We start from the raw sequence: 20,403 nt of genomic DNA on the forward strand, positions 1-20,403 counted from the left end.
TTAGTACATTTCTGGTTACATATTATAGTGTAAAATGTACTTAGTATACATAATTGCTTCAGTGATTTGGAGATAATGTCTTTGCTCTTAAATGAATACGTACACGCCAGACAGGAATATATTAAAAAAAATGCCATACAAACTAAGCGATGAATCAATAAATGTATATAAAGTAAAGGACAAAGGGAAAGACATCTATTTCCTATAGGAAATTAGTAATAGTGGTAGTTTTCGTGATAGAAGTATCGTTATTATTATTAGAAGTAGTAGTGTCTTCAATAAACACACACAGCCACAGCCACAACCACACACACACACACACACGATTGAATTTTCAGTTTCCGTCATAGGTCGAATGACAGCATAGCATGCCACAGTACCGCTTTGATCATTTCTTACTGATTTTAGCCAGTAATGTGCAAAGTAACAGAAATGGTTTTTGGGGATTAACGTTCCATTATTGCAAATACTAGAAGTTTCATGGATGTATGGTCCGCTTATACGAAAGATGTGGAAGGTCAATTGAAATTGGACTTTGTTGGGTCTATTTTTAAAAACTGTTTTTTTTAAAATTCGTTTAGAAAATTTGTAGTGTCTTCAATACACACACAGCCACACACACACAAACACACACACACACAGATATATATATATATATATATATATATATATATATATATATATATATATATATATATATATATATATAATAAACAGACAACGTACAGTGTTAAACTAGTAAACTAGTATCTAACTAGTCTGAGCACTTTAGACTCTTTAATGAGTCTTTTTCAAAGGCAAATACAAAATATAGGCAAGGCAAACAAATAAAACAGAAAAACCGTTATGTATACAAAACCTTACATGGCTGTTTCTACAGGAATGAAACCTTAATATTTATTGTTTCAACTAGTTTATTGCTTGTTGCTGATACTGGAAAATATTTGTATTGACCTAGAAATGGATGGTCCATAACGACATCTGTCATTTTATGTTACTTTATGTAACCACAAATTATATCCCGAATATTACAATATTATAGTAGTCATCATAGGCTATTAATCAAATTTAGAGAATTATTTAACACAATTTACATACGCAGTACATACTGTTATCCTTCAAACATAGAAGATTATTAGAGAGTTGCAGAATCGGAAGTTAGGTGTTTTTAATTTAAGGAGAGTTTCATTAATTAGGATTTTTCTCATTGTGTTAATTCTAATTTGAACTCCAAGTTAAGCAAAATGGCTACCCGGAGTGTTTTGACCTTGTTGCTTTGAATTCTAGGAATATAGCATACTGTAACGATCACTAAAAAGAGAAGAAAGGAATTCAACCCTGTGAGTTGTCTGAACGTGCCAATTCTATACAGATATTTGTTACTTTCTGTATATTCTGGATATGCTAGTTTGATCCAACTTTTTTTTTTAATCCAACTATTTCGAGTTAGTAAAAGGTAACCTCTTCTAATTTTCATATTATATTTTTCTCCAAGTCGTTGCTTAATAAAATTAAGATAATCTGGATGTAGTTAAGTTTTAATTATTCCAATGGATTTCTTTAAAATGTAAATGAGGAAGGAAATATATCAGGAACCTACTTAGCTTAGTGATGCAATGAGATTCGCTAACAGCACATTTAAATCTGTGAGCAGTGGTCTTCGATGTCCAGCGCCGTCGTCAGTGAACGAATTCTCACGAAACCAAATGTAATAGGACAATAATAATATTATGGTCGGCAATCAAGCCGTTTTTATCAGTATTGCAATCATTAGGTTAAAACTATCATACTGATTGTTGTTGGTTAGTTACGTGTCCTAATAAAATTTGGACTATATGTCAATTTGCGTCATTGACTGTGCTTGAAGTGAAATCAACATCGAATTATAAGTCAATTCAAATTATTCTTTTGAGACTGTTTGAATAGGTACCATCGAGCTATCAATTCATTTCATTTTGTTAAAGGCTGTGTCAGAAGATATTTGTTATATATTGAGATGTACGGAGCCAGCAACTGGGAAAAAAAGAAAAAAATATATGAATGCTGCAAGAGGAACAGAATGTGGAAAAAATATGGTAAATTCTCTCTCCCTTCTTTTTCTTCTTCTTCTTTTTTTCTCTAACTTTATGGCTGACCTCCAATGTTATGATTAAATGTGATCAAGAAACGAAATATAAAACAAAGTAGACACAAATTAAGTCGTTTTGTTTTACAATAGATCGCACTTATATATTGACTAGTGAGGTAACAAATACCTTCCTTGTAACAATCAAATTGGGTGCATATAGGTTCCACGAATACATGTTTACTTTTTGGTAACACATATACACAATTATACACTTTTTGATTTTTGTAGTGGTGCATTGAAGGAAGGTGCGTTCGAAAAGGTTAAAAATAGGTGAGTACAACCTATTAAAGTCGCAATTATTATGATGCAAGTTTGAACACTGCTTAGACCATTCGGAATATACGGTAATTCTGACCATAACACCGTTTCTTTATTGATCTTCAGTTAAAGAGCAAACAATCAATAAAAATATACACTAGGAACTATTAATGAAACGAAACTTAAATTTATAATTCAGTTTTTAATTAGTGAATGCTACAATGTTTAGTCTTTATGATTATATAATAAAAATTCTAATTGTGATGATGAGGATCACGATGATGATGATGCCAACAATAATTAAGCGACACTTTTGCACATATAAATTTATATGAAAATCTCTCCATTTCACTCAAGATATCGGGATGTCAGTAAATGAAGCCACCTCTTGCATTTTCCAGGTCTAAGCCTCTGCGTGCCTCACTCAACCATATGCGTAGCTGAACGAGCTGTAGGACTGCCGTTTTAGAATACGTACATATAAACTGTTGCTGTGTTTGCCCCACTGACATCTCATACCTAATATGATTGAAAATGAAAGCACGAATAATAAATTGGTCTAATAAAAATAGACGTAGTGCTTCATTACATCATTCTATTATTCATATTTGTGCACCATTTGACTTAATAGCATACAACATGCGTATATAAATCCAAATAGTACAGGTAAACAAAATCATGTTTAAATAAAAATCCTCCCGAAAATGAATTTAATTTTATACACATCTTTGACCCAACGACTATGATGTAAATGCTAGAATTATTAATTAAATATAAACTCTACTTAATAAAACATTATAATAATTAGATGGAGTTTGTCCGTACACCAAGCTGACGCAAATGAGCTATTATTTCGTCTTTCATTTCAAATTACAATTCTGCCTAAAGTTCCTCTCGGCATAGGCAAGAAATACTCAGTCATTTTTTTATTTGGCTGATCGGTATTTCCTCTTTCGTCATTTGTCGAAGAACGTTCACATGTTTTCTTTAGAGTTGTTTCCGTATATAGTACAAATATACCATGCCTTTCAACACATTAAAACAACATTCGCAGAAGGTGGCGATACATTTCTTGGGTGCTTTTTAATAATTCGTATTCGTTTACAACTCTACACACATAACGATCGAAACACTAATTAACTTCGGTAAAAATGAATGTTTACGCTTGACAAAATAAACTATTATGTGCCCTTGATGACATGATGTAACAGGCACGTTCTTAAATACAAGCTTCTGAACTTTGAAAAGTAATGTAATTCAAGATGAATACCTATGCAATGTAGGCAATATATAATCTTCACCTGACCAGAGAAAAGAAAAATCGTGTACGTGCACAGAAAGAATCTATATAAAGTTTAAAACATTGACATAATTCTTTGAAGATTGAAAACTACAATGTCCAAGTGATATTACATTCAAATGACATGACCAGTAATTATTATGTGAGGTAACCAATTCTTTCCCACAACAAAACTGCAATATTATGTAAAATGAAATTTATTTAAAAAATCATCCATTTTACAGAACATTTGTTATGCAATCTATGTGAAAAAGGACTTTTGTATCGCTGGTTCAGTAGTTAAGAAAAGATGGTTCCTGGGTAACTTGATATATGACATGACTGTGATTTCTGGCCGATTTGAAATTAACTTGATATATGACACGACTGTGATTTCTGGCTGATTTGAAATTAACTATTTCAAAAGTGATACAGGTGCACTGCCTGAAAAAACGTTTTGATTGCATTCAACATCTTTAGACTTAATTTGAATCATTTTGACCAGTATCACTTTGTGGTAGAACTAAACTGAATCTGGTGAAACTAATAATCCGCATAGTCATAACATTATGAAAAGTCATGAGCCACTTGTGAACATTGTACGAAACATCACCGCATTGGACATAAGTGGAATTTGTGAAGAAGCGGCATGGTATGATCAGTTCTTCGCGCTTCAACAATGATTCAAGCTGCAGTGTGTTGAACCTTTCGCAGTTTCTGCAGAAAACACAGTGGCACACCAGACTAAAGATTGTTAGAGTAGTCAAGTCTAGAGAGTACTATTGAGCACACAAGGGTTTTGGTGGCATCAGCTGTGAGAAGACTACGAATATGATTGATGCGTCTCAGCTCCGGGTTTGCTGCTCTACATTCAGCGCATGCTGGTGCAGTGAAAGAGAGAGAGAGAGAGAGAGTTATAAAAAATAACACCTAGATTTCTAATTGTCAAAATGAGAATGTCTATGATATCAATCGATTCTGGTAGATGCTTTGCTTGAGAAATTTTTTGTGAGGAGCAAGCATTTTTCTACTTTTATCTTCGTTTGTTTATAGCCTCTTTGACCTCTTCCATGACTTACAATCATATATGCATTTCTCTACTGACTGAATGGTGGACACAACTTCTTTGGAACAGCTAGATTTGTACAATTGAGATTCGTCGACATACATCTTGAGAGACACAGAATGGTGATTTAAAACATCTGGCAGGGGCTGTGTGTATAGAATAATGAGAATCGGTCCGACAAGAGAACCACGTGGGACACCGTAACAAAGATTATCTAGGCTGGGAGTTTTAAGAAAAATAAAATGATTTCTGCCAGTCACGTTTAACTTTAACCACGATAAAGCAGGACTGTGGCTGCCAAAAACCGATTGCAGACCGTGAAGCATGATATGGTCAATTGTATCAATGGCTGCGAAAAGGTCAAATAGTGTGAGAAGTGAAATCTTACCATCATGGGAAGATATGAGCTCATTAGCAGCTTGTATATGGCCATTTTCAGTGCTATGACCACAGTAATATTTTCCGACTAGTAATTGCTGGAGAGATTGTGTAAATTTACATGAGATGTTACTTGAGAAAGAATTACTTTTTTTAAGACTTTTGACATGAATGAAAGGTTAGAAACAGGACATTTTTCTTCAAGTCAGTGGGTCAATATTTGAGTTTTGCAAAATTAGCTTTACAATAGCAGGGTTAGAAAGGAAAATAAAACACCGTAAGAAAGATAGAGAAGTATTTATGACGTTAGACTAAACAGTATAGCATTCGCACGCTCAAAGAGCAATAGTTTAGTAAATCAATTATGTTCACCTGAGTTTTAAGTAGATTTTTTTAGGACTATAGTTAGAAAATCAACTGATATAGGCTAAAAGGTTGTGAATTGAAAGTATTGAAATTTTGCTTCATAGCTGTTAGGTAAGAATGGCTCGGTTTGCATAATGCTGTCAAGTTGATCTCTCGCAGTTTTCACATGTTGCGGAAGATATTAGCAAACTGATCTGGTAGACTGTATAGGGAGGCTATGGTTGTAAGTGGTGTAGATTTGTTCCTCGGTAATATTTTATCCGTGATGCAGAACCGCTTCTTTGCAGTTGGTGTTGTCAATTATTTCTGCCCTGAATTATGTTTATTTTACTCTCACTCTGTCTGCCTGTCTCTCTCTCTCTCGCTCTTTCTGTCTCTCTCTGTCTCTTCTCTTTCTCAGCCTTACAGTTTACCCTCCGGGCATGCAGTTTTTCACTTATTATGCTGCCGTACCTTGGAGCTCATTTCTTCAATGAGACTCCACATTAATGTTTTCCTATTAATTAACATGTTTGAATATTTACATATTTAAACTCTATCCTTAGTTGTTTTTTTTTTTCTTTATCTTCAACATCTGTATAACTGCAGTAAATGATAGGTCGTCTGCAGTTGTTACTGCTGCACAATAAGTTATCCAACTCTTTTATATTATGTAAGTCCTAACTGCAGTAACTACTCTCATGCTGGCAAACAATGTTGTTTGTTTTACTGGATCATTTCATATTCGGGTGCTTCATTTTCCTGTGTAAATTTACATTGGCACTATCACTACTCTTCTTTGGCCGTATTATGAGGGATAATTGCATTTTCTTTATTTCAGTTTTCACATTAAGATTCCATTTTAAAAGGAAACGAAAAATATCACTTCATAAAGCACCACTGCCATCAGGTTTCAAAATGATTTGATTATGCTTTCAGTATTGATTACTGGGTGTGCCACTTGATAAAATGTATCTTTGTGTAATCAACGTGTTGTCAAAGTAAGTTATCTTAATACTTCTTTGAGACAGTCTTCAAACAAATTTTCACGTAAAGTTTTGTGTATTTTCTTTCGAGACTTATGCCATATAGTGGGCTAATCAATTTGACTGGAAGATGAGAAAGGAGACTTCCTTGAAATATTGTTTAAACCGATTGCAACTATTTGCAATACGACACTATGCGTTGGTGTGGGTGATCAAACAAATGTGATTTCTGTTCCTTCCAACACGCGACAAATTCAGTCAAGAAATCAACATAGTAATGGAATAGCAAAGATACAGTGCCTGTCAACTTTGAGAATCTAAAGTTTTACCAAACACTTTGAGATCAGTTTCTTTTAACATAAAACATATTTACATTTTATGGATTCAAATACGAAAAGACAAAACGATAAGATAAGAATAAGAATAAGAAGCATTTATTTTAGATTACGTAGTCCATATATCTAAGTATAAATATAGATATAAAGTAAAAACATTGTAAACATAAAAGAACATGTATATCACTCGTACAAGTATACATATATATTTACACAACTAACTGCGCACTACATGGTCAAGAGTGAAATGAAGTGGCACATTGAAAGAGTAATTTGTTCAATCTGCTAATATGAGAATTTAAACGAATGTCATAGTCCAAGGACATTGCAATATAAAATTTTAAATATTATATATTCTTGTCATCATTGAGAAAACATAATTTCTCATTACTTCATCAAAACTGAATACATTATAATTTACAAACATGTTGGAGGCACTGTTCCATCTAGGAAGACCAAATAGAAAACGAAGACTATTATTATTATAACCAATAACTAGTTTTCTTTTCATACATTCACTAAAGCTTGTCCATAGAGAAGCAGAAGACATAGTGCAAAAATAAGATTTGAATAATCTAATTTTGATATTCAATGAACAATTCTTAAAGTTACGTAGAAGCATGAGTGTTCGTGTACATACAAATCGGTAATTTCTCATCATGTCTTCATTACCTGACCGATTTGATTTCAAACTATGAACCAAATAGGTATAACTGTTGACATTCGTAAGAGGATTGCTGTTAATATATACCTGGGGAGGAGATGGCAATTTGAAAGAAGTTGGCAAAAAGACCATGCAAACCGATTTTTGTTTGTTTTACAGATGATAATAATAATAATAATAATAATAATAATAATAATACCAATACTACTACTACTACTACTACTACTAATAATAATAATAATAATAATAATAATAATGAGGACTTTGTATAGCGCCTAATCTTCAGAAGCTCAAAGCGCTTTACAACATTAGACAACACCTATAACATAAAAGCATAACGATATGATTACAAAAAAACAAACTCCATGATATTAGAAAGCATAAAAAACATGCTGAAAATATTTAAGGTAGGAAACATTATTAGGTCTGTAAGTTTGTTATTGCAGTCGAAATAAGTGAGTTTTAAGAGCCCTCTTGAATGTGGTCACTGCGTCTTTGTGTCTAAGTTCAGTGGGCAATTCATTTCACGTTGCTGGGTCCTGCTATGCAAAAGAACGTTGTACATATGACATTGTTTTCATAGTGGGAATAAATAGTATACGATTGTCAGAAGAGGAGCGTAAGTATATTGCTGGTGTATACACTTGGGTGAGGTTGGATAGGTATGTTGGACAGGAGTCAGTCAGCGAAACTTAGCAGAGAGAATACATTTTGTGTTTGATTCTGGATCAAATGGAGAGCTAGTGTAGGGCACAGAACAGCGGGGAGATGTGTTCTGATCGTGGTACTCTAAGTAGGATCCGAGCAGCTGTGTTTTGAACTTTTTGACGTTTCTCTAGTAGATATTTATATGAACCAGACATAATTGAGTTACAATAGTCCAATCTTGAAAGTACTAATGAACACACAAGTGTTTTAGTGGCATCAGCTGAAAGATATATGCGAATTGAGCTGATGCATCTCAACTCAAGGTATGCTGCCTTGCATATGTTCATGACTTGTTGGTGCAGTGTGAAAGCACTGTCCAGAATAACACCTAGGTTTCGTGCTGACTGTGTGCATTTAATGTTGGTGTTGCTGGTACGTATTGTTTGAGGTAAAGGATGTGAATGAGAAAGTATTTGTGTTGCGATTAGAAAGGCTTCAGTTTTATCATAATTCATCTGCAGCTTGTTACATGTCATCCATAATTTCATATCAGAAATGCACCTCTCTACACCTTGGATGGTAGCATCAGCTTCAGTTTTGTGGCTAGATTTGTGTAGTTGGGTGTTATCAGCGTACAATTAGTGAGACACTGGATGATGATATATGACACTTGAGAGCGACTGACTGAATATAATGAAGAGAACAGATCCAAGAACACACCCCTGTGGAGCATCACACCATAGATTAACTAGGCTGGAGTGCATTCAATTTACAGGCACAATTTGTGTCATGTTGACCAAGTAAGACTTGAACAACAGTAAGGCTGTATCATGAATGCCAAATACATGATGGAGGCGGTGAAGCAATATTTTATGTTCTATTGTGTCAAATGATGCAGACAAATAAGGGAGGGTGAGGACTGTAATCTTTCCGCTATCCAAATCAGAGAGAATGTCATTAACTACTTTCAGAAGAGTAGTTGCAGTACTGTGGCAAGGGCGATATGCAGATTGTACATTTTTAAGCATTTTTTATATGAATGGGAGAATACAAAGTAGGAGGTAGTCTAAATCGTTATGGTCTAGGTCTAGTGATGGTTCCTTCAGCAGAGGCTTTACAATGGCAGTTTGAAAAATGATGGGAATTCCCCGGATGAGCGAGAGGTATTAATAACATCGGTTAGTGAAGGCAATACTGGATCTAAGCACTCAAACAGCAGTGATGCTGGAATTGGATCAAGTTTACATGACTTTGGTGTACTCTTCATCAGGATTATACGTACGAAATCCATAGACACAGGTTCAAATGCTGCTAACGGTTGCTGATCAAGTTATGTGTCCCAACTGTATCCCTACTGTGTCCTAACTGTATGGTGACGATGAGTCAGTTGGAATTGTGGTTTCAAGCTCATCTCTAATGTTTGTACTTTGTCAAGGAAGAAATTTCAAAACATGTCCGGAAGGTTGACCTGGAGAGAAGGTAGCTGAAAGTGGTGTAGATCTGTTACTTGACATTAGCTTCTTAGTAAGCTCGAAAAGCTCTTTGGAGCTGGAACTTGCCATGATCTTAGTACTGTAGTGGGCTGATTTCTCTGCATGGACTATATTTGTGACATTCTATTTAGCGGCTTCATATATTTGCTTATGCATAGTGAGTCTGGTGGAAAGCCAAAGCCTCTCAACTTTACGGCGGTCTCTTTTAACAATGCGAAGCTGGTCCCTAACACTGCTATATCATGGAGAACACTTTTGAATTGATAATATGCACTTGGTAGCTGGGGCATGTTTGTTTGTCAAGCAATGAACGCAGGCAGTTATCGAGTTGTTCTGCTGTAGGAGGTAAGAACGTTGTTACGTTTGCTTGGATGTCATGCATTAGTTTGGTTATATTTATCATACGGAGGCTTCTCTTAGTAGCAGATAAAGGTGGGGGGTTAGGGATTGATACGTGAAGATGGTATATAATGCAGAGGTGATCTGATGCAAGGTCATGGGATACCAGGGAGGACCTTTGAATGTTATCATCATGTCTATGAATAATCCAGTCTAAAATGTGACCATAGTTATGGGTTGGTTGGTTAACTGACTGTTTGAGGTTGAAAACATTAATGGAGTCGAGAATTTGATTTGTTTGAGTTTCCGGAACAGTCAAAGTGAAAGTTGAAATCTCCAAGAATAATCAGGTTGCCACCTATCGAATTTCCTTACTCCAGGAATTTCGGAAACTGCTCCAAAACGTCAGATTTCGTCAGCTTGATTTTTTATTATATCGTTCTCAAATGCGTATTGTTCACATATCTTTAATAATTTCCTTAAATCTGAGATAGAAGGACATATCAATGACATATCATCAGCTAAACTAAAATTGTTAAGAAACATCACATATTGTGGCAGAGGTAGCCCTACTCAAATTAACACTGACCCAGCTTACGATTTATATATCTCTCGTTCTTTCTAACTATATATATATATATATATATATATATATATATATATATATATATATATATATATATATATATATATATATATATATATCGGAGATTGTAAAATCACGTCTTTGCAGTATGATGCATTCAGATATTTTATATTCTATGATATGCATGTAAAAAAGAGTAGGAATAGAGCAAATCTCAAAAGCGCAAGATATTATGTCTTAATTGTATCGACTACTTTACATTAACACGAATCTTAAGATAATTGTTTGAATTACTGGTCTTAAATAATTGAGTCGTGCATGCTAAGAATTGATTATTAGATAATTGGAAAGTTAGAAAATAATGTAGTTATGCCAAGTTGTTAATCCAATATTGTTGGGACAATATAGTCCCATTAAAATCATTTTGAGAAAGTTCCTCGCCCGGATATTAGTAATGAGTAACAATGAGTAACCAGTTACATTAACCAAGTAATCGATTACTCTAACCCGAGAGAAATCAAAGACGATTTTGAAAACAAACTGTATCAGCTGTCATTAAGCATCAGTGATGGTGTCTGAATCATACTTTATATTGGTCAATATGTTTATGTTTCATCTTTTTATTTTGCATTTCATAAAACAATGCTTAATTCGATCGCGAATGACTCTTAATAATTATTAATGATTGTATAGTTTCATTTGTAATGATTCCACAATACATTTATTTTCTTGCGTCCGATGGGTACCTGTTTATGACATCATTCGTCTTCGCGACTGATTATAAATGTATATTGCTCTCTCTCTCCGTCTCTCTCTCTCACTCTCTCTGTTTCAATATATATGCCGAACGTAACGTTGTTTGTATATTATCCACCAGTTTTATTGGCATCATTTTCTTCGGTTTAATCGGACAAAATTCGTGTGTCTGTTGCATATTATTGCCCTAACCTTCTGCGACTGCACTCCAAAAATTGCTTAGTATTTGTTTGTGTACGTTTTACTACCTGAGTACTTTCCATTACTTATAAATAACATAGTATTACCTTTCATTCATTGCTGTAGACGACACTACTTATTTTTATAAAAGAATTACATATGAAAATTACCAAGCAAAGATATTACTTAATTTTCAAACACGAATTACTTGAATGTTCTACCACGAAAGGATAGATTACTTAAAACAATAATAGTAATTACCTGCTATTATACTTCACGTTAGTAAATGTTTTACTATTTGATTACATACTTGACATAGCAATTACTCATTTTTCACAGACACGTTAAATATATGTAACGAAATTCTAACCAGGAACTAAAGACTAAAGCAAGTATTTAAAGTATTTGATTCTCTGGCTATATATACTTCTCAATAATTAAATAACTCAGAAGAATAAAATAATTATGTGTACCAAATATTTCAAATAGTGTTATTGGCTTAGGAATCTAGCTCAAATATACTGATACATAGCCGATGCCCAGTGACAATTATATATGATGAATAATGTTAGTATTCATTTTACTCCATGTGCGCAGAGAGGTAACATCATTCCTTGCAATTGCTTCCTTTTATATATGTGAATGCAAGCACTTGCAGATCTAAACCTGTTTCCCTTTATTTTTAAACTCTTATATTATAATGCTCGGTCGAGTTCTACCTAATTTGCATGTTAAAATACGCATGAGACTAAGACGAGCGAAATCTCACGTGACAATCTATTGATACAAAAGTACCCAAATTCGAAGTGATATTTAGTTCTTGTAAACTTACACTGTAAGATGGGTAGAGTACTTTCTTTTCTATTTTGTTCCCAGAAGAACTTTGTGCTTTCTACAAAGGTTAATACCATATTTGCAATCTGCACAACATGATTTCACGTACACGAAACGTTTTATTAGTTTATTATTCATGCTTTGAAATGAAAAAATGAATACACCCTTAATGCCCCAAGCTGTTTTATAGTATCTGGTAAATAAAGCATCTGATATACATGTGCTGACTTGTGCTTTTCACTATAAAATGCATAAGCAGGAATGTAATGTAATACAGATTGAATATTGGAAGATGAAAATTGCAAGCAGGAATACTCTCCAGTAGAAGAGTTACTTAACTGATTATTGTTTTACATAGGTTGTATAATTATTATTATTATTATTATTATTATTGACCGCTCCGGTGGTCTGGTGGTTAGATCGTCCGCCTCGGATGCAGGTGGTCGTGGGTACTATCCTTGGTCGTATCATACCAATGACTTACAAAAGTGGTACTAACAGCTGCCTCACTTGGCGCTCATCATTAAGAGGCTAGTGTTAGGACTAGCCGGACTGGCGTCAGGATAATGTGACTGGGTGGACAACATGCTACATGTCAGCGGCATGATGCTGCAGTGCTAGACATCACTATAAACTGTCATAATGCAGACATGGTAGCGATTGTTACTGAAAATTTTTTAAAGTTACTTTAAAAATCCAAATCACACACACATCACGTACATTATTATTATTAGCATTATTATTATTGTCCAAAGTTGTTTTTGATGATATAGTTTATAAGTTTTTTATATTCTATGATGAAGTTTAAAAATAAATTCATGTTCATCATGAAAACATACATAGTAGCGTAGTTTTATTCTTTACAATACAATTATAATATGGCCTTCACCCGTATTTAGTAAAATAAAAATCACAAAAATTTAGAATGAAAAGACACCCTGAAGCGGCCGTCTTGATCAGTCTTGCTCCCGCCCATTTCATATCTTGTGCAAAAAACTGATTTTTTAAAATCAACTTGCCTCCTCCATTTCCAAAAACTGCGTGCACAGCCTACCTGGCATGAGACCGTCCATGCTTTGGGAAAGAATGAATTATTTTATCTCGAAGATTGGAAGTGTCTTTTGCATCCAAGTCTCGCGCCTTGTGAAGTGGATATTTAAATCTTACGCACTAAATGCTTATCTCTAAAGAGGCTACTATAGCTAATAACCAGCATACTGAAGCAAATTTATACCCTACAATAGTAATCTGCTGTGGTGATCATAAAAAGATATACATCTATTAGGATTAGTACCAAATTTTAATTTTAATACCTGGATCCATAAAAAGTATACTTTATTATACCAAGAATTGAAATCAATCGCTTTTGTGAATGAGAAATATTTAACGCGCTATAAAGTTTGCCTGCTGACATGAACATTTTTTTACCCAAAATCTTACCGAAAATTTTCAACAGTGTGCTTTGTTTTATTTAAAGTTATTTACATTTGCTTGCCTGTATTTACTAACAGTTATTTCTGTGTTTACTTAAAAGTTACTTATCAAAATTATAAGGGAAATATTTTACGTATGTAATTTTATGTAGTAAATTAATTGCTACGTAATATTTTGATTATAACTTTTTTTTACTCATTAATAATTTACCAAGACAAAATTTTACTCAAAAAAGTAAATAAAAATAATGAAATATTTGTCAAACGGCTGAGTAATTGCAAGTAATTTCAAGTAATGTTAAGTAATTACTTTACTAACCATAAGTTTTCACTTAGCAATTTTTTTACAAAGAAAAATCTAATTAATTTTTTACTAATTAAAAAATATTGCGTATTGATGATTTTACTAAGTAAAATCTTCTCAATAATATTCTTCTCAGTATAACATTATTTCTTAGTAATTATTTTAATTATCATGAAAATGATATGTAGGAACTTTTTGACTAGTAAACTTTTACTTAGTAAAAATTTGTCTTGGTAAATTAAAAAAATTGGTAAATTAAAAAATCTAAGCTGACAGCCAGCGCCAACAGCATTAAGTCAATGGTTATGACGTAACCAGAAATATAATTATATGACGAATTAACCTGAAGTTGAGTTTAGAAATAATTGATGCGTATGATAATATTTATATATATATATATATATATATATATATATATATATATATATATATATATATATATATATATATATATATATATATATATATATATATATATATGAATGTTACCGAATAGTTACCATTAGATCAGCGTAGTTGTTTTACCTTGTTGAGTCTAGAATGTATCCAAACTATATATCTCCCTTCTTACGATGTATTGTACAGAGGAAACAGGCTCTTTAATAAATGTAGCATTTTGAATATTATAACCGAAAAGCAAATAGAGAATACGTTTATTATTTAATGTAGTGCATACTAGTATATTTCTGATTCTTCTTATTATTTTGAAGATAACGTAAATATATTCTTTTTTCATGCAACTCCACTGAGTAGTTGCTTAAACGGATACTTTTTCCCCGTATTCAAGCTGTAATTATATTTACGTTATAGGGATTTAAGCACTAATTCTAAGGGCATTTTCCAAAATAAAAGCTCTACAAAAAAAATCGTTCGAACAAGGGCTGATTTTTCAAAATAAACGCTTCCACGATGATTAAAAAATCATGAAAAAATATAAAATAAATCCCAAGGACGGTCTCTCGTTGATGCTGCAATTGTGTTTGTTTTTTCAAAATATTTTGTCAAGGCCGATTCGATATCGTGTTCGAGGATTATGCAAGTTTATCGTTACAAACCCGTGCGGTAATGACTGAGCGTGGCTGAAGAAGTTTTTAAATTTAATTATACCCATGTCGCCGCTGCATCAAGTTTGATGAATATTTCGCATTTAGATTTGTTTCGTCTGGTCAAAAACCAGCCAAAGTAAAATTAATTAAAAAAAAAACAAAAACAAAAAACACGGCGGTGATATTGCCGCAAAATTAGCATCGCTGCCTGGGTTATTTTGGTCCAAATACAGCGGAGAAAAACATCTTCCCTGGTATAATTATTGCGGTCCCGGAACTCGACTCGATATTGGACTTGACAATGATATAACAAAAGCGGGAGAAAATCCAATAAATGCAATTGATCAAACGTGTCTCGCTCATGATATTGCTTATCGAAGTAATGATTTACAACAAAGACATCTCGCTGACGTAAAATTAACTCATACGCTAAATTGTATAAAAAATAAATCAATCAAAGACAGATTAGCTAGTTGGATAATTAATACTGCAATGAAAGGCAAATTACCGTTAGGTGCTGGTAATTAATATTATGCAATCAATTTATTATTCTCCGGTTGGATTTTGGAAAGGTAAAACAGCGATTAAAAAACCTGCCACTGCTGCTCGAGTAAAACGTGCTACTGCCGCAGCTTGGTTATCAAAGCAAGCTGTGTGGCAAATTTATTTACGACCGCCTAAACGAATTGAATACGCGAATTTTGACGTTAGTGTTCCTAATGAAGTTCATCAAGCTGATTTTATGTTTTTGCCACATGACAACGTTAACGACAAAACATACAAGTACGTGTTGACGGTGGTTGACGTTGCAAGCAGATACAAACAAGCAGGACCGTTATCGACGAAAACCGCAACTGAAGTTGCAAACGCATTTAGAAAAATTTATCAACGAAGACCATTACGATGGCCAAATTTACTTCAAATTGATCCTGGCAGAGAGTTTTTAGGTGTTGTATTATCGTTGATGAAACAAAATAATGTTAAAATACGACGAGGAAAAGTCGGAATTAATAACGACCAAGCAATTCTTGAACGATTTAATAAAACACTTGCTGAACGATTATTTGGATATCAGTACGCGAGAAAATTTATTCAAGACAAGAGATCCCACCAATGGGTTACAAGGTTACCAGGTGTTGTAGCGGCAATAAATAATGAAATAACACGAGCAATATCGATGAAACCAGCTATCGCGGTTACAATAACAATTATACCAATTAGGAGAAGTGATTTGTCAACACGCCTCAGTGTTAGGTAGTATTATTGTTCGGTATTTATATAAACCAGGCTAGGCTGAGGGTGGCAGAAAAAGAGCAACGGATCCCGTCTGGAGTACAACAACACATAAAATATCTACCTTGACAAGATCGTCAGGTAGACCAGTAATTTATGTTCTTGATTCACTTGCTCCTCAGCGTGGATTCACTCGTGACGAATTACAAGTAATTCCCGCGGATACTCAATTACCGCCACAATCACTTAAATAATCAATTCCACGTCGATTACATTCCAAACACGCCAAAGTGACATTGATGCCATTATGACCAAGTTGGTTATTTTTCTGTCCACGGTAAACTGTCTTGAATCGTATATCTGATACTTCCACGTCATTATGCAATTACAACCTGAACAGTGATTGTTTGTTGTTTTTTCAGCGACATTACAAACTCAACATCTAAGTCAAATTCGTAATTATTTTTATAATCAAATTGTTTGTAAATGAATGATTTTTTCCTTATTACGTAATCGTCGGTTTCATCATTTACCGATTTGTCTAAAGCGATATGTTTTCGTTGTGATATTTTTCAAACCCTAGATACAGCCAAATAAACTACATTTTACCATTCTATGCGATCATCGACGATCCAAACCAGCGTATCAGTAATTGTTAATCCTTGCGACGAATGAATCATCACAGCGTATCCTAGCGTCCAAGGAGATTTGTCCACGTTTAATGCGTCCTCGACGAAATTAATATCAACTGTGACAATATCATTCAGCACCAGGTTTTTTTTTCTTGTCCTGGTACATCAACGTCAATATTTTGTCGTCGTGTATCTGCTGGTCGATAATATAACGGCACTGGCATTGTTGGAAATTTATCTCGTTGCAACTGAAATAATTCTCGTTGAAGCGTATCACGAACTATTTTTCTACTTGCAACTATTAAATCATTTGGCGTCCATGATTCCAAAAAATCTTTCATTGATGTTTCTGAAATTAATTCTTGCATAACCGTACACTGAATTTTATTTGATTGTAATCGAATTAGTTTTTTAAATTCGAAGAATTTTTCATTAAGTGATCTACTTCTTCATAATAATCAACAAAAAATTTCAGCCAACCATGAGGGGATTCTCCATCAATAGGTGATGGTTGAACGTGATTACCGCACATAATTACCGCGCTATTTTTCGTTGATAACCAATCTATGAACGCTTTTAGCGTTTCCAATGAAACAGTGCAAATTTCATCAAAAATAATAACTTTATTTATATATTTATCTCCCATTCGCGAAGAAGTCCATGTGCCAACGCTGTATTTGAAAAATCTATGATACGTACACGAATAAACTCCGCGGTTTTTCATTTCTCGCGCTAATCTGTGTGTGGGCGTTAAAACAACGTCATAATTATAACCAATCTATGAACGCTTTCAGCGTTTCCAATGAAACCGTACAAATTTCATCAAAAATAATAACTTTATTTATATATTTATCTCCCATTCGCGAAGAAGTCCATGTACCAACGCTGTATTTGAAAAAAACTATGATACGTACACAAATTAATTCCGCGGTTTTTGATTTCTCGAGCTAATCTGTATGTGGGCGTTAAAATAACGTCAGAATTTCTAAATAATTCTATGATTCGTGTTGTTTTACCAGATCTACCTGGCCCGTTCACGTACACGGTTTTATACCGTGATACCGGATAGTGCACGAATGGGGCTAATGAAATTTCCACCACTGCATCACGGTGGTATTGATCCTCAACTGCAACATCAGCTGGTTCACAATAATTAAGAATATTTTCGTCTTTGATTCTCCATGTGCCTCATGAACCATCTCCGGTTAAATTCGTCAGCGCCGATAAATGTTTTCTCTCGATGTAAAACGAATCAGTAGCTACTCTAACTGCGTCGTTGGGAAAGCTGTTTATCATCGATAATAAATTTATACTTACGTACGCGAGCATCGATGATCTTAAATGAGTGTACTGCGGAGATTCTGCATCAATGTAACTGACTATGGTACCTAATTTTGTTCCGTCGCCGAGATAAGCGTTTTCTCGATTACAAAATATACCCCTCGATGCGGTATCAGCAATTATAAAATCTAATTCAGCGTCTTCCATGATTAACCTGCAATGATGCCGCTGATGATGATATGCACCGCCCTGAGTAAATTTACCGATTATTTTTCTACCTTAGTCTTTTGCGTCATCGTGTTCCGTTGGCAACCAAACCGAGGTTTGTTTTCGATATGATATAATTGCTTCGCTGATCGTCAACGACGTTAATAAGGCACAATCAAGAATGTATCGCAGCAACACTATTGGTACCCATCGCCGCTCCAAGAAATGTTTACCAAACCAAATATAACAAATTTTATGTAGACCTGCAGCAAACTCAAATGATACCACACGAGCGAATCCCGTCAATGGATAATCCGGCAACGGACGATTAATTGCTACACGAGTCATTTCGTCGCAAGGATGTCCAAATTGTTCAAAGTATTTAGCACATTCGTCGTATCCGAGAAAACGTCCAGGGTAACACCCAATCATTTCAAATGATACCACGTCGGCGCAATTATATTTTGTATTCCATAATCCACCGTGTCCGTATTCGACGCAACTTTGTTGTACGTCTTTGAGAAACTTCCGCCGCGTTGGCTTCCATGAGTTTTTTCCCTGGCAGCGTCAGCAACAACCGATGGAACAGTAAAACAATTAATCAATAATTGCTCAGGATTTATTGAGTATTTTTCTGCTAATTCTTTCATTGCGTCGTGTAATAATTCATTCCTGTACATGTCGCCGTTAGGTCGTAAATATTGATCATATAGTTCATCGCTGAGAAACAACCACACCGATACCGGATCGGATTTACTTATTTCGTAAATAAAATCAAACATTTCCAAGGAATAAAATTTAACAACACGATCTCGCGGAAATATTGTAACTGCGTTGGACCACACGAGCGAATTATGATCAACATTTACAATTGGTGCTCCCTTGACTTTATACGCGGACGAATACAGAATTTCCCCCGATATTGTCTTTACCGTTATTGGAAATTTTAACTTCGCTGACAACGTAGCAACGTCATTCACTAAAGCGCCGGGAGCGACTGATTCCGCCGATGTATTTATTTTCTCTCGTCGAGAATCAGTAAACCTGATCCTCGTTTTGCATTTGTAAAATGTTCCATTACTCGTTCAGCTACACAATTTATCCTAGAAGAATGTTTCATTAAAGCAAGTTTACCAAAATCAGGTTTATCATGCAACTGATAAATTCCATAAATAACTGCGGTAACCGGGTATGCACGAATATAATATGGTTTATCGATTCCGGTTAACAATCCTGGTTTGGAATTTCCACTTACAGTGACAGATTTTTTCCCCACCAACTACAGAATCACGTTTATCACGAGTAATCCATACATCGTTGTCGTTGTAAACGATAAATTTTATCCGGAAAATAAATTTTTTATCACCGAGAGCGCTAATTATTTTTTTTAGCTCGTGCGTCGTTCATGGTGTTATCGACGCCGTTAGTTTTCCACGTCGACCATACATGAGATGCAACATCGTCGTAAAATTCCTTCTTGGCTTGATTTATTTCAGTTAAATCGTATTCGTTATCATCGAGGACAAAAAAAACTCATGCTATGTTTTAGACAAATATCTAAATAATAATGATTCAATGCAAATGGTTAATGTTTGGTTCGTTTACTTGCTGTGAAAAATCATGCAAAGGTGTTCTTAGAACCGGTTCAGGACCAACTAGATGTATACGGTGCAGCGTTGGAATACGCGGAAAAACATGAATATGTGTGCGCTTCGGTGGAAAACGCTACTGACAACTTAAATGACATTATGACAAAAAACTCATCGATGATAGAATAATTAAATGCGAAGAAGATTACATAAATAGGTTTTCAAGAAAATTTTGATTTACACAGATAATAATTACTATATGAGTAATATATTCACGAAGCATCCAATCATTGATAACTACGAAGCATCTTGCAACGGCGCAGTTAGACACTGCAAATCGAAAAAACCAATTGGTGTCGTAGATAAATTTGGTTATTTCAGATTCAGAACCAGCGGTAAAAAA

The 20,403-nt window shown here is 34.3% G+C and overlaps 1 long non-coding RNA gene across 1 annotated transcript; it reads left to right on the forward strand.

The window, feature by feature from the left end:
- The first annotated feature begins 1,963 nt into the window (after window positions 1-1,963).
- LOC149783775 (uncharacterized) lies at window positions 1,964-3,033 on the forward strand. Its single transcript, XR_016414065.1, has 3 exons — window positions 1,964-2,075; window positions 2,357-2,398; window positions 2,788-3,033. It is a non-coding gene; the product is annotated as an uncharacterized LOC149783775 (long non-coding RNA).
- Window positions 3,034-20,403: the final 17,370 nt, after the last annotated feature.

Source organism: Sinohyriopsis cumingii, chromosome 14 (genome assembly GCF_028554795.1).
Source record: "Sinohyriopsis cumingii isolate HCF-2022 chromosome 14, ASM2855479v2, whole genome shotgun sequence".
NCBI lineage: Eukaryota > Metazoa > Mollusca > Bivalvia > Unionida > Unionidae > Sinohyriopsis > Sinohyriopsis cumingii.